This window comes from Poecilia formosa, unplaced genomic scaffold (assembly GCF_000485575.1).
Source record: "Poecilia formosa unplaced genomic scaffold, Poecilia_formosa-5.1.2 Scaffold11, whole genome shotgun sequence".
Lineage (NCBI taxonomy): Eukaryota > Metazoa > Chordata > Actinopteri > Cyprinodontiformes > Poeciliidae > Poecilia > Poecilia formosa.
In genome coordinates, this window is record NW_006799950.1 from 4,140,106 (window position 1) to 4,153,505 (window position 13,400).

The window sequence follows — 13,400 nt, forward strand, 5'->3', positions numbered from 1 at the left end:
TTCCAGGACTGCCTACAGTTGGATTCCAAGGTTGGACCAGGACCAAAAAGGATCCGAAGGAGGATTGTCAGAATATTTCAGTATCTCGGCTTCCAAGAGCGAAAAATGGAGTTTAGGCATCCAAAGCAAGGTATGCACATGTTCCACTCAAAAGAAACCCCCCAAGGTTCCCTCGTCACAGCGTTATCAGGCTCATCCATTTGGCACTGCAGTACCAGGGGTCCACTACACCGGCGCAGGCCAATTACATCCCATTGTCAGGCAGTCATTAGGGGAAAGTCAAGATGACAAAAGCTTGGTGAGAGCAAAGAAAGCAAATAAAAAAAAAAATAATTAAAAAACAATGTGATGTCTTCATTATCTCCCAGCTCCGCAGCCTGTGTAAAAAAAAAAAAAAAAGGGCCGGGGTTAATTACTGCTGATTACACGTCAGCACACCAGGCTCAGCGGGCGCACAGATCGCTTAGAGGGGGCCACAGAGACCCGGAGAGGAAAGGATGAGGTCGTTTGCAGACAATGATGTGAAATGAGTGTCAAGTGGTCCTCCTCGGTGGGTTCAGCTGGTTGGGAAGCAGATGAGGAATGTAGATGAGGCACCAAACCGGTGGAGTTTATCTGCCGGCGTGTACGTGTTTGTCTCTTCACTGCAGACCTTTGTGGTTGCTGTTTTTGGTGCTTAAAGAAATGCCCTGCTTGTAGTTGGAGAGAAACACGTCGACATAGGGGGCCTGTTTAATGTCACGCCACAGCATCTCAAACAGATTTAATTCTGCGCTTTGACTAGGCCACTCGAAAAACATTCTCTTAGCTTTTTGAGCCTTTCATCTAGCTTTGCAAGCTGCCAGGGTCACGCCTCTACAAGTTTCGTACGACTTAAGTCAAAAATATTCTACCTACTATTATTTCCTTGTGTTGCTAAAGAAAATCAGCCTTACATCATTATCCAATATCTATCTCATAACTCTTAAATTGCCGCTAGACCACCGAGGAAGGATTTTTGTCCCTTTTTCCTCTGCAGAATTGCTTTAATTCACAATGGAGGGACCTTGAACATGAGCAGGCCTGTTCTAGGCTATGTCATTCTGTCTCATTTGCATTCAATTCTGGATTTTCACTAGACCACTTCACCAAATTCACTCAGAGGAGGAATTGCTGGTGATTTGAATTGTCTGAATATTTGCCTTCAGGATTTTCTGGAAGACACCAAAAATTGCAGCAAGATCTCCAAAACGTTATGCCTGTAAGTTTCCCCCAGTCAAATAAACCACCACTACCCCGTTTGCTTATTGGTTTAATACTCACTTTTTAAAATGCTGTGTTAGTTTTACACCAGATCACAGTTTCCAAAAAAGATTTGCTTTGCTCTCATCAGTCCACAAAATAATCCCCCCAAAGTTTTGGGCATCATCATAATTATTTTTTTGACATAAGACGTACTCCTGTGCACTTTTTCACCAGCTGTGGAATATTTTTGTAACTCTGCATTAAAAGTAGCATTTAAAAGTAACTTTGGTCAGCTTGTGTCTCCTGGGAAGGTTTCCTACTGTTTTATGCCTAGTTGAGAGACTTTGTTGCTTATCTGTTCTTTAGGTCAGGGCATGGGGTCTAGATCTTTCTAAATGTTGTCAGACATGGCTGTATTTATGTGTTTTCTTGATTAGGTGTGCAGTAATCAGGCTCATTCAGATAGCTTTTTTTTTATTATTATAAATGGAATCATTTGAAAACTTTTTTTTTATATTTACTCATGCTATCTTCGTTTTATAATGAAATTGATCTGATCATATAAAGCATGTTAGTGTGACCAAACAGCAAAAATAGAGTAAATAAAATAAAGGGAAATGTATTTTTCATTTCATTGCTCACGGAAATCTTGATTGAGAAATAGGTGGAGTATATTTAGCTCTGATGCACCCAGTCAGAAATATATTTTCTTTTTTATCACAAAGTCTCTGGAGAGGCAAATACATTACTGTTAACGACAGTTGGAAAGTCTGACTTCAGCTGCTCCAAAAGACAAGATACGGATCTAAAGAAACCGAAATGCCGAGCTAAACACTTCCTCTCCTTTCAGATGCTCGCCACCATCAACAAGGAAGTTTGCTGATAGGTCACCAAAACAATTTCTGTCTCCGTCTTACTTGTGTAAAGTACAAACAAGCACTCAGGCCACCTCTGGGTTAAGTTTGTCTGCATTGTGCGAATTGTATCGCTCCGTTGCTTTTGTAGCCAAAATAACAGCGACAATAGAGGCTTTTGAGACATGCGGCAAAGCAGGCGGCCCAGGGCACAGCGTCGCAAACCTTCTTGCCGCTTGCAGAGCAAGAGCCGCTTTGTTTAAATTTCCCCAGATCAAAGGGTGCAATGCAAATTCCTGCAGCTTCCACGACGCCATTTGATGTTTGAAGGAGCCAAATTATTGCGGCGATTACAGTAGCCGTGCACAATCGATGGAGCAGTCCAAACAAGCTCTTTATTGTGGCTCTCAATTAGCGGTGTGACATCCCAGCACCCAACGTCTGAGAGGCGTCCTACAATAGGAGAGGCTGTTTGGGCTGATAAAGTGATTTGGCTTGGTGGGGTCCTTTCATCTTCACTGACAGCGGGGTATTCAAGGCTTCTGGGTATTCTTTCTCCACATCCTCACGCCTCGCCTTTATTGTGACAATAGCGCCACTGTGTTTAGTGTCTCAAAACTGCCACAAGCCTCTTTCTCCGTGCATAACTACCAACTAGTTGCCTCTCAGACGGGCTGTTGCGACGAGGGTCGTTGTTTAAAATGAAACAAGCAGTGAGTGATGTCCTGAGACGCGTTCGGCTAAATGAACCCCTGTTTCTGTTGCAGCGATTTGTGACTGTGTCCACGGTTGGCAAGCGGCATTCTGACACCGTCCACGAAGTTGGTGAAGGCAGCATTATTGTTGTTGCTCGTGTGGTTGCCGAGAAGCAGCTGCACGAGTTGAAACGATAACTTTGCCCGTGGGAAGGACGGAGAACCAGAGGATCAGGTTCAGCTGATAACACTTTGCATTCTGCAGGCGCCAGTGAAGGCTCTGATGCCTCATGTTTGATTCTCTCTTTCATGTTCTGCCTTCACTCTCGGTGTAAGCAGCACGGGTGAGGAGGAGGTGAAGCGATGGCGAGATGACTACAGAGGTTTACAGAAACCGGGATTTGATGCTTCTCTGTCAAGCTGATGGATAGAGGACTAAAGGGATGTTGGTTTTAAAACGCTGCAGGCTCTCGCAGCAGGCTGCATCACGGACAATAATCTGAAGGAAGTGGTTTGCCCGCAAAGAAATGCTGCATAAGAAAGTTACGGCTGTACATTTTTTAATGATTGTAGATAGAATGACATGCAGTTAGGATGTTCAAAATAATTGTTCAAATAATAGTCTTTTTGCACATTTCGTCACTTTGCAACCAAAGAAGTAATCTGGGGATTATAAATTTTACGCATGTGGATTTTGTATTCAGCACTCGTGACTCAATTATATACACTTGCAGCAGTTTGCTGTTACAGTTGTGAGTTTATTTGGGATGTCTCTACAAGCTTTAAACATGAAGAGACGGCTGAGTCGCACTGTCTGCAGAGCATCGCCGCACGTTAATGTTTAAGTCTCACTGAAAACAAAAACCTCAATTAGATTTAGGTCGAAGCAATGATGAAACGTAAATAATGCTTTGATCGAAGCTCTTGCGCTGTATTTCCAGATCTGGCTGAGTGTTTAGGGATGTTCTCAGGCTGGAATGTAAACTTCGACCAGAGTCTCAAGCATTTCACAGCTTCTAACAAGTTTTCCTCCCAGGATTACCTTGTATTTAGCTCCCTCTTTCTTCCTACGCACTCTGACCAATATTTACATCTCTGATCATGAACGACATTCCCAAAGGATGACGCTACCACCACCGTGACATTGTAACCTAACACTAATAAACTCTGTGTGTGAGAGGTCCACCAGACGTAGAGTTTTGCATGTAGGTCAAACATTTCATTTTAGCTTTTAGCACTTTCTTCCTGCAACATGTCTGCAGTATTCTTTACATGGCTTTTGGCAAATTCCTGAAGAAAAATCTACTTGCCACCTGAGCTGTGGATCTCTGCAGCTCCTCCAGAGTTACAATGGACCTCTGGGCGTTTTCCCTTGTCAGACAGTCATGTCCTAATAGGTTTTCATACGCTCTGTAAGGTGACGGTACTCTGTGAGATGTTAGCGTAGTATTGTTGTCTAATATTCTCTAAAACTTTCCAAAACTTTATACTTGGGCGCTGTGTTCCTTGATCCTCTGTAAACTCAGCTGTATGTGTATGCCGAGATTAAATTACAGTTATTTACTAACTGGTGACTTCTGGTTGCTCTGGAGTATTTTTTTTAAACTATCAGAGCAGCTGAATGCAAATGTACATCACACTTTTCAGATTTTATTTTTAAAACACTTTGAAAGTAAGTATTATTTCCTCCATTTCAAAGTTGGGCACTACTTTGTGTTGGTCCATCACATAACAGACACACACACACACACACACACACACACACACNCACACACACACACACACACACACACACACAACTGACTGCAGATCAGCAAATTAGTTACTTAGACTAAAAAGAAAACTAAGATATAGGTGTATTTCCTGTACACACATCTTTCCTGGGACACGTAGTGCATTCAAAGAAGATTTTCAGAGCTTAAGAACTTGGAATAACAAAATAAATCTCTCAGTTTTAGAGGGAATGAACAAAATGTAGGGTTAGTGCTAATTTGTTAGAACTAGGGTGTGAATTCAGTTTACTTGGAGTTATTTTCCTTCATGAAATGTCTGCGTTCACCTGGTCCAAGATGTTCATCGCTGTGAGAAAATCCCACAGCTCTCCCGCCTAAGAGAAACATACAGCACTAATAGATTTAGCTTAATTGCACATCAGCTTGCACAAGTGCCTCTGTTTTCTCTCGGCCGTAAAAAGGGCTTAGCGTTTGTTGTTGGTTCAAGGCTCTCTGAAGGCTAGGCTGGCATCTGGAGGGCTCTGGATAAAGGGGGAACCTGTGGTGCTGGTGGGTTGAACTGTTATTGTTTGAAAATTGTGCAAACAGCCCTCACAATGCCGCATCCATGGAAAAAAAAAAAAAGCAAAGACGGAGCTAAAAGGGAAGAGAAACGGGCAAATAAAGAATGAGAGAGAGAACAGGGGAAAAAAAGTCTTGTGAAGCTTTGACTGACGACTTAACAGGCGAAACCGAATTTGTCTTTTGCCGCAAGATGTCAGATGCCTTGCCAGTGAGTGAGGGAGAGAGATGGAAAAAGCACACCACAGGATCTCTCCTGTGTCTTTTCTCGCCCTTCTCTTTTCTCCTCTGGTTTAAGACAGCTTGGTAAATGTGAAAACATCAAAGGCCCAACACTCAGAAAGTACACTGTTGTTCCAGTAACCACATGAAACAGAAATGGAGAGAGATGGAGGAAGGCTTGGAGAGATAGAATAAGTTTTTTTGGGTTTTTTTTCGCCTGTCTTGCATTTAAATAAAGACCTTATGGAGGAAATCGGCTAAAAAACAGGATGTTAGCTCTTTTATCTCTTCCCTTCGAAGTCCACTGCGGGGCTAACCAACACCACAACAAAAGCAGCCGTGGCTCGTCCTGCGCAACAACACGTACGACTCCTCCACAAACACAGCTGATGGGGGCAGAAAATAGAGCCGGCGAGGTTTGTGTAGCTGCAGCTCTGACTCATTGTCATTAAGGGCAGCTCTCTGTAATGGATGCTAAACTTAGACAGGAGTGAGCTCTTTGCCACAGACATTCCTCAAGTGTTCAAAAAGAGGAACAAAACGAAACGGTCCCGAACTCAACAGGCTGTATTCATGCAAAGTCTTATCTGCACGCAGAGACCACCCAGGACTGACAAGTCACTTCCCACCTTTTGGTTGTGAGTGTTGTGCAGGCTTTTCACTTCATACGTGCATCTGTGAATGACTCCATTCTCTCTCTCTCTCTCTCTGTTCCTCTCTGTACGCGTGTGCTTCCACCTCCCACCATCTGGGTCCTGTTCGGAGAGATTTTCTGTAGAAATCACAGTCACGCCGTGGTAGGATTACCACTGTGAAAAGCAGCACCTGGAAGAAACTCCGTGCTCCTTCTCCCTTTTTTTCCTCTCAGACGCTCAAAGAAGTTTCTGGCTTCCCAGCTTGAGGCGCAGGATTTGTTTTTGACCTACATGGGCGTGCTCGGCCTCGCGTTCTCCTCCGAAGAAGCGAGAGAACACATCTGAAATTCGCACTCAGCTGCATCCAGCAAGGTTACAGCATTTCAGAAGATAAACAAGCCCGTTTCTCTCTCTCTCTGCATGTGTGTGTGTGTTGGTGGGAAATCGCATCAGGATATGTTTACTTCATATAAATATATGTACATTAAGCATGTATCATATTTTCTTTTGTTTTTTTATTACGGTGAGCCAAACCATGGATGATTATCTGCACTGAGATTTAAGCCGATGAAAGAAGGAATTGAGTAATCCTGGATGAAAACTGAGTCTGAGCATCTCCACTGAAGATTTTCCATTAGAAATAATCTTAGTCCAGGATTATCCACAATTAAAACTGTTTTTGATGTTCTCCATACACACACACACACACACACACACACACACACGACACGAGTAGTTTGTTTATTTTCAGCATTGAGTGACGCTGTACATTTGAGGAAATTGCTTGAGTGTCGAATGAAATATTGGCCTGAAGATTCACATCGCAGCTATGCAGCATTTATCACTTCCAAATCCTCGGTCGCAAGGATCTAACAGCCTCTGTAATCCTCTCAGTAATTTAAGAAAAATGTGACTTATATTGGTTCACATGCATCGCTTTATAGGAAAAGTAAGTTGATTTGCATACTGTCCCAGTAAAAAGGAGCTAAATATTAAGCTTGAAACTTCAGTAGCTTCGAAGTTAAAATTGAAATTATTCATATCTCCGGAAGATTTTGTCTTAAATTGACTGATTCGTTTTACAAACAATTTTGTCTTATTGGAAGTCATGCTCATATTTTTGGAGCGGCCAAGTCAGACCTAAATATTAGGGTGATGGAAATGAGGCCTTCCAATCTCAAAAACCTGGTAATTAGCAAAATGCCGGTGAACACCTGGACAGGTGGTTTGATTTCTGTGATGCCAAAACGATTTTCAACGACTATTGAGAGGGAGACGACTCATTTCGAATGTACTTTGATCTTATAACATGCAAATACAAACAGATCCGTTCCTTTGTTTTCCAAAACCGGTGCTGTTTTTATGGTCGTATTCGAGGGGCATGCTTTCTGGCTGGTCAAGTACTGAAAATCTGTTTCCTATTCATTAAATGCATCGAAATCTAAAAACTCCCACAGTTTCCGGCTCATGAATGAATCACCCAACAGCATGTACTGTGATGTAGTTTGTTTTTAGTTGAACAAAAATCAGATAAATGTTAGGACCATAAGCTTTGTTGCATGGATTCAGATAATCTTTTAATCTTTTCATTTTCTGTTGGATTCAACCTTGCTCCACTGTCTCAGAATCTGCAGCATGTTTTTCTCTTTTTAGGTTAATGCAATAAAAAATGGAATTGGCAGGTAATATTAAAAAAGAAGAGAAATCTAAACCAGGAAGTAAAAGCTTTATTATTATTATTTATTATTATTATGTATTATTATCAAGCCAAAGCGTAAACTGTGAGTAACATTAATCTCATATCATCAGACTGAGGATAACACTTAACAATGTTTAGAGAAAGTTACAGATGCAGGAAATACTGTTCAAGATGCTGTCAAATGCAACAGATTGTTCAGCTCCGTAGATATTTGTACAGCTAGTTTAAACTTGCTCTTATCGTAAACCTTCTTAAAGAAGAGGGAAGCAGCTTTGTTTATTCATTTTAAAGGTACAAAACACAAAGAAAGGATGACACAGTTTGCCCCCATTGCCAAATTGTGTGTCTTTTAAAAATCCAAACCAAACCTCTGATAAAAGGTGCGTTATATTTGCATGCGCTTTTCGCCATTTTTGCAAAACAGTAGCTACATCCTGACTGAAATCCTTTTAAAGTGGTACAATTACATCTGATAAGCCACTAGGGGGACTGAGTTTACACAGGTGCTAATATGAATATGTCTGATGTTGCATTAGGTTATTGCCTGTGTTTGGTATAATCCTGAAAAGCTGTAGTGTTTTACTAACAAAAATAATAATTTTTGTCAATCACAATTATGAAATTGACAAAGGTTTGAAAGCCCTATTGTCCTAATATACAGCAGGTTGTAATATGTGAATGTAGGCTTAGTGCACCTCTAAATCTGTCAGAATACGTGGAAGTAAAAGTGATAAAACTTGTGAATGTGTGGAGAACTGTAGGCTACAAAGTAAATAATGCAGTGTGGGGGAATACTTGCTCTGTGCAGGGGGAGTTGAGTAGCGTGACACATTATTCATCTGTAATCAGGGTTGTGGGTTCAGAAAATATTCTGGATTATGCAGCGCTTACAAGTCCTGTGACTGTTTTTATCGGATGCATCGCAGCAGTTCAAAGCTCCTGCTTTTGTCCTTTTTTTTTTTTTATGTGCATGAATGTACATTCTGTTGCTAACAAGCCTCCGTGTCTTTTATATCCAAGTTGCCCGAACTCTCGACTCCCCGCCTGCCCTCCAATCTTGACCCTTTGACCCTGCACTCCGTGCCTGGCAGCGCCAAGCCCCTGATGTCAGCAACATCGCTCATCGCAAAGTGTCCACTGCCACCTCGAGCCCCACTGTCCATTGTCAGGCCAACTGTGAGCGTCCTTGTTCTCGCGGAGGACAGACGCTGGCGCGGCACGCTTCCTCTGTAAATGATGAAAGAGGGTGGGAGAGTCGGGCTGAAAGCGCAGGCCTTGTTCGTCGGGCGCGCTGGACGCCGAGCTGATCGGAAGGCGCCTTTCTCCCCCGACAGTAACTTCTGTGATCTGCCAGATAAAAAAAAAAAAAAAGAAAAAAGAATGTGTTTGATGTCCTGATTTGAATAAATACCCTTATGATAATCGTTTTATAGTCTTTGTGCGAATGTAGGAGTGTGTACCAGCACATTTATTTTGTCTTTATGACTGTGACCTAATTATTAAAATGTAAGGATTTATTGTTGCATTTCGAAGAGCGTTTGTGACCCTCGGGCTGAACAATAAAGACCAGCGTGGCTCCTTAATCTCTACCACTGGCTTGAAATCTTTTTGACATCATGAGCATCTATTTGGGCAAACATAGGGAGCACATGATTCAATCACATGCAATACCATCTATGTGGCATATTTCCCAGAAATACTGTTGATCAGGCCACATTAAAACGTTCAAAAGCAAGGGTGACGCATCGTCAGCAGCGTTCTCCTGACATTTTACAGCCCATGTCATGGTGACCTTGTGTTTTTTTCACGCATGAGGCACATATTCTGTAAGTACACAAACAGATCTGTGTGCATTTCTTGGAAATTTACAGGGATTCACATCTGGAGCAAATTCTTTTTACTGGATTAAAAAAAAAAAAAAAAAGTCAGGAGGGGGAAGTGAAAGCTCAAATGAACAACATCAGCCGTGTTGATGTGGTTGTACACAAACTCTCCTCATAAGGATAACCTACACAGCATCTTAAAAGTGAGCTACAGGGCCCCGCATCAGTGTTCAGAGCGCTCTGACCTTTCCACTTTGTGTCACGTTACCAACACAAACTTCAATGTGTCTTAGGGGGATTTTATGTGGCAGACCAACACTAAGTAGCGCATAGTTATAAAGTGGAAGTATGCAGTTTTTCAAATGAACAAATAAAAATCCGAAGGATCCTCAGCCCAAAATGAATGCTTGGTGGAACCTTAAATCACCTCAATGCATCTGGAAGTCTTTTGGAGCTGCTCTTTACGACCTTCGCACATTCTTTTCTCGGCGTTGCTCAAGCTCATGCATTTTGGATGGACAGAATCTGTGAACACCAATTTTCAACTCTGTTGCATTTCAGTCTGGACATAAACATAAGTGGCTAATGTAATTTGATCCGAAGCTTTCCTCCTTCGCTCTGGGTTTGGTGTTCCAGTAGAAGAGAGAAAAACTTGGTCACAGCATGATGCTGCCTCTACTATGAGGATCCATTTGGTTTGGGTCATGTGCATTGTTGGCTTCCTGCCACATATTGGGTTTTGCATATGACCCAAAAAGTTACATTTTGCTCTCATCTCGCCTGTGCACCATAGCAAACAGCTTTTAAATGGTTTTCTTTTACTAATAGCTATTTTTTTGTCACTAAGCCGTAGAAGCCAGGTTTGGTGGGGGGGACAGTTGTTCTGTTGTTTGATTCTCCAACCTGAGCTTGTGGATCTTTGCATCTCCTCCAGAGTTACAGCTGAAACGAGAAGTTTACATACGCCGAAGGAAACGATGCATGCAACATTTTTCTCTCGCCGACCAAAGTTAAATCGGACCAAACCAAAGGCGGACAGAACTGGTGAAACTGTGTCAGGTTTGTAAAATGCCTGGGTTAGGGTTGCATGCCTTTTCAGGTCTACTCACAAATTCTTTATTGGATTAAGATCATAGCTTTGTGACTGGCCACTGCAAAACATTGACTTTATTGTCTTTGATCACCTTTGGCTGAATGCTTCGGCTCGATGTCCATTTGCCCCCAAGCTTTAGATGCTGTGTCAGTAATTTCTACATGATGTTCTTTTCTCATGACACCATCTGTTTTATGAGGTGCATCAGTTTCTGGTGGGGTTCCCAGGCTTACAAAAGTCCCCCCCTCTATAAATGAAGGTCATTATGGCCAAACTGTTCCACTTTAGATTCCTCTGATGACAGCACATGAATGAAGATATTTGTCCTTGTGTACATTTGCAAAATGCAGTATTTCCTTCAGAGTAGTGGCTACATTTCGTTGTGGACAATGCCTCTATCAAACCACGCCTGTCTTGACTGGGGGAGTCAGTTTGAGTGGAAGTCCACAGTAGATATTACAGCTTTGTAATACTCATTATGTTCTCAGATGATGAATTGTTCGGGGTTCTGTGAGATGTCCAAAGCTCAGACTGTTGTCTTAACTCTGCTAACTCTCCTGCTGATATTCTCCTTGGAATAATTGCTTTGTTTATTGGCCTTAGTGATGCTGTTTGTTCTCTAATGCTCTCCACGTAATTGTTGAAACATTTGCAGAATGCCATATTTCTGGGCTTCCATTTGTGAAAACCAGGTTTCCTTGTGACTTCGTCCACATCTTTGTGCTGGCCTATCATGTGAATTCCAAATAAAATGCATCTGAATTTGTGCTTGTAATGTGAGAAGTTATGAAAATATTCAAAGGATGAGGCTACCTTTGCGAGGCACTGTATTAAAGATGTGGCAAAACAACAATTTCACCTGGTTTTTAAGACCTAACAGAACATTTTGTGTTCGGTCCCCTCCACTCTAGTTTAATTAACATTAGTGTTTGATATGTTTGATCCAACATGTTTGTTTGATCGTATGTTTCACCTTAATCGGCTGAGACAGTTGGGTGTCTTCTGTCATGTAAATTCAACATTCTGTGGCCTGCTTCCTTTGAAGGATTGCAAAGGCTCAGACAGACCCAGACTGAGACTTTTCTGAGGAATTCACTGTAGGTGTCACACACACACACAAATCTTGCTCCCTCCTTGTCAAAAAAAAGAATAAAAAAGAACCTATCGTGCTTCCACACCATATGGAGAATTGCCCCAATTTCTTTTCCTTTATATCAAATACAATCCTTTTCAAGTCGAGCCTTTTGTAGCATATACCACATGTGATTTAGGCTCTTGTGCAGCGCAGCAAACTTTGTGACTTTTTTTGATATCGCCGTGAGTTGTGTCTGACAAGTTTCCATCACTCACTTTACAACCTCACCTCCCCCCCTCCCTCTTTCCCTCTCCCTCCATCACAAAAGAATATTTTCCATTCCATCGATTGATTAGCATACATCAAGCCCCGTTGTTACCGCAAAGCTTCATTTGAATCTTCTGTACCTTCCCCACGTCTTTCAACCGCCAGCTGTCAGCCACATCAACGCAGGCGTGCTCCGCGCCACACAAAGTTAAATTGAAGCGCTCCCTAACACTATATATAGATAAAATGTCACTTCCATCAAGAGACGCGGCACCTTCGAAGTCGTCAATACAGAGCGCTTCATCACGGGCAAAATAACTTTGAAATCGGAGAAGAGAGTGGAGATGAAACAAACTATTCTCTTCTTTCCACTTTTGTGCTTGAAAGAGGGGGGGGGGGAAGAGAGATTATTTTCTAAAGTGGGTAAAAGCGTTTTAAGGGGGCTTGTTTTTTGATCTGTCTGTCCATCACGGAAAACGAAGAACACCTCCTGACGCTTCTGATCGTTAGGTGTCCTCAAAGTGTCTCAAAGTCTCTTTGTTACCGCTGAGTGCGTCGATTAAAGGGAGGAATATTATTTATTCATTTTGCCATTGAGCAAAAGGAAGAGATCCGAGAGCTTAGCGCTCATTTTCGTCAAACTCCTGAGGTGAGGTGATGAAGTCAGCTCTCTTTGGAGAGATGAGCCGAGTTGAGGTAAAAAGTTGTTGAATTAAAGTTTTCTTTGTTTGCCCCGCACACTTTTATAAGGTCTCAGTGATGTTTTTGACAAAGTAAATGCTGTTGTAGCTTTATTAAACAGTTGAAGCGAAATGTTGTCTAAAATGTATTAGTTCGTTGCAGGCAACACAAACACTTCCTCACCATGGAAAAATAATAACGCCATACGTTCAAAAAGGATGCAGCGAGCCTATTGAAGGTTAATTTATTAACTTAATTAGTTTAACAGTTTATTGGCAAACTCATCCACTGCCAAACTGCCTACAGTTGCAGGGTCGCAGGTAACTTTCTCCAGTTATTTGTCATGTTTGACTCCAACACAGAGACACACAGGACATCAAGTTCTCACTCAAACCTACGGACAATTTGGAGAGACCAGTTAACGTAACTGGCCTTCGACTTGTGGGCAGAGTACCCAGAAATAACCCACACAATCAGAGGGAGAACTACAAACTCCATGCAGAAAAACCACCAGGTCAGGATTCAAACCAAGGAATCCTCTTGCTGCAAAAGCAGTGCCAGAGAGAGCAGGGTAAGCCCAGAGCATCAACAAACCACCGTACTTCGCTGTTGGTGTTTCAGCCTATGCTTCATTCGCTCTTCATCAGACATATTACCGTTTCAGAGACCAAAAAGTTTCAGTTTCGATCCGACGTTCTTCAGAGGAGCATTCTGAAACGTACTTGCTCTGTTTATAAAGGTGTGAGCCAACTGGAGCTGCCTTCGCTCCTGTCTTTGCATCAGCATTAGAAAACATCTTGAAGGTCAGGCATGCAGCAGTCCTTTATCAAATTCAACA

At 42.1% G+C, this 13,400-nt stretch overlaps 1 protein-coding gene across 4 annotated transcripts in view; it reads left to right on the top strand.

Moving 5' to 3' along the window:
- Positions 1-13,400, top strand: part of LOC103132988 (axin-2-like) — a 96,310-nt gene that overhangs the window by 37,363 nt on the left and 45,547 nt on the right. For all 4 annotated transcript variants that reach the window (XM_016667193.1, XM_016667205.1, XM_016667187.1 and 1 more), the window contains exon 5: positions 7-130. The gene's annotated coding sequence lies outside the window, so the exon portion shown is untranslated. The remainder of the gene's footprint in view (positions 1-6; positions 131-13,400) is intronic.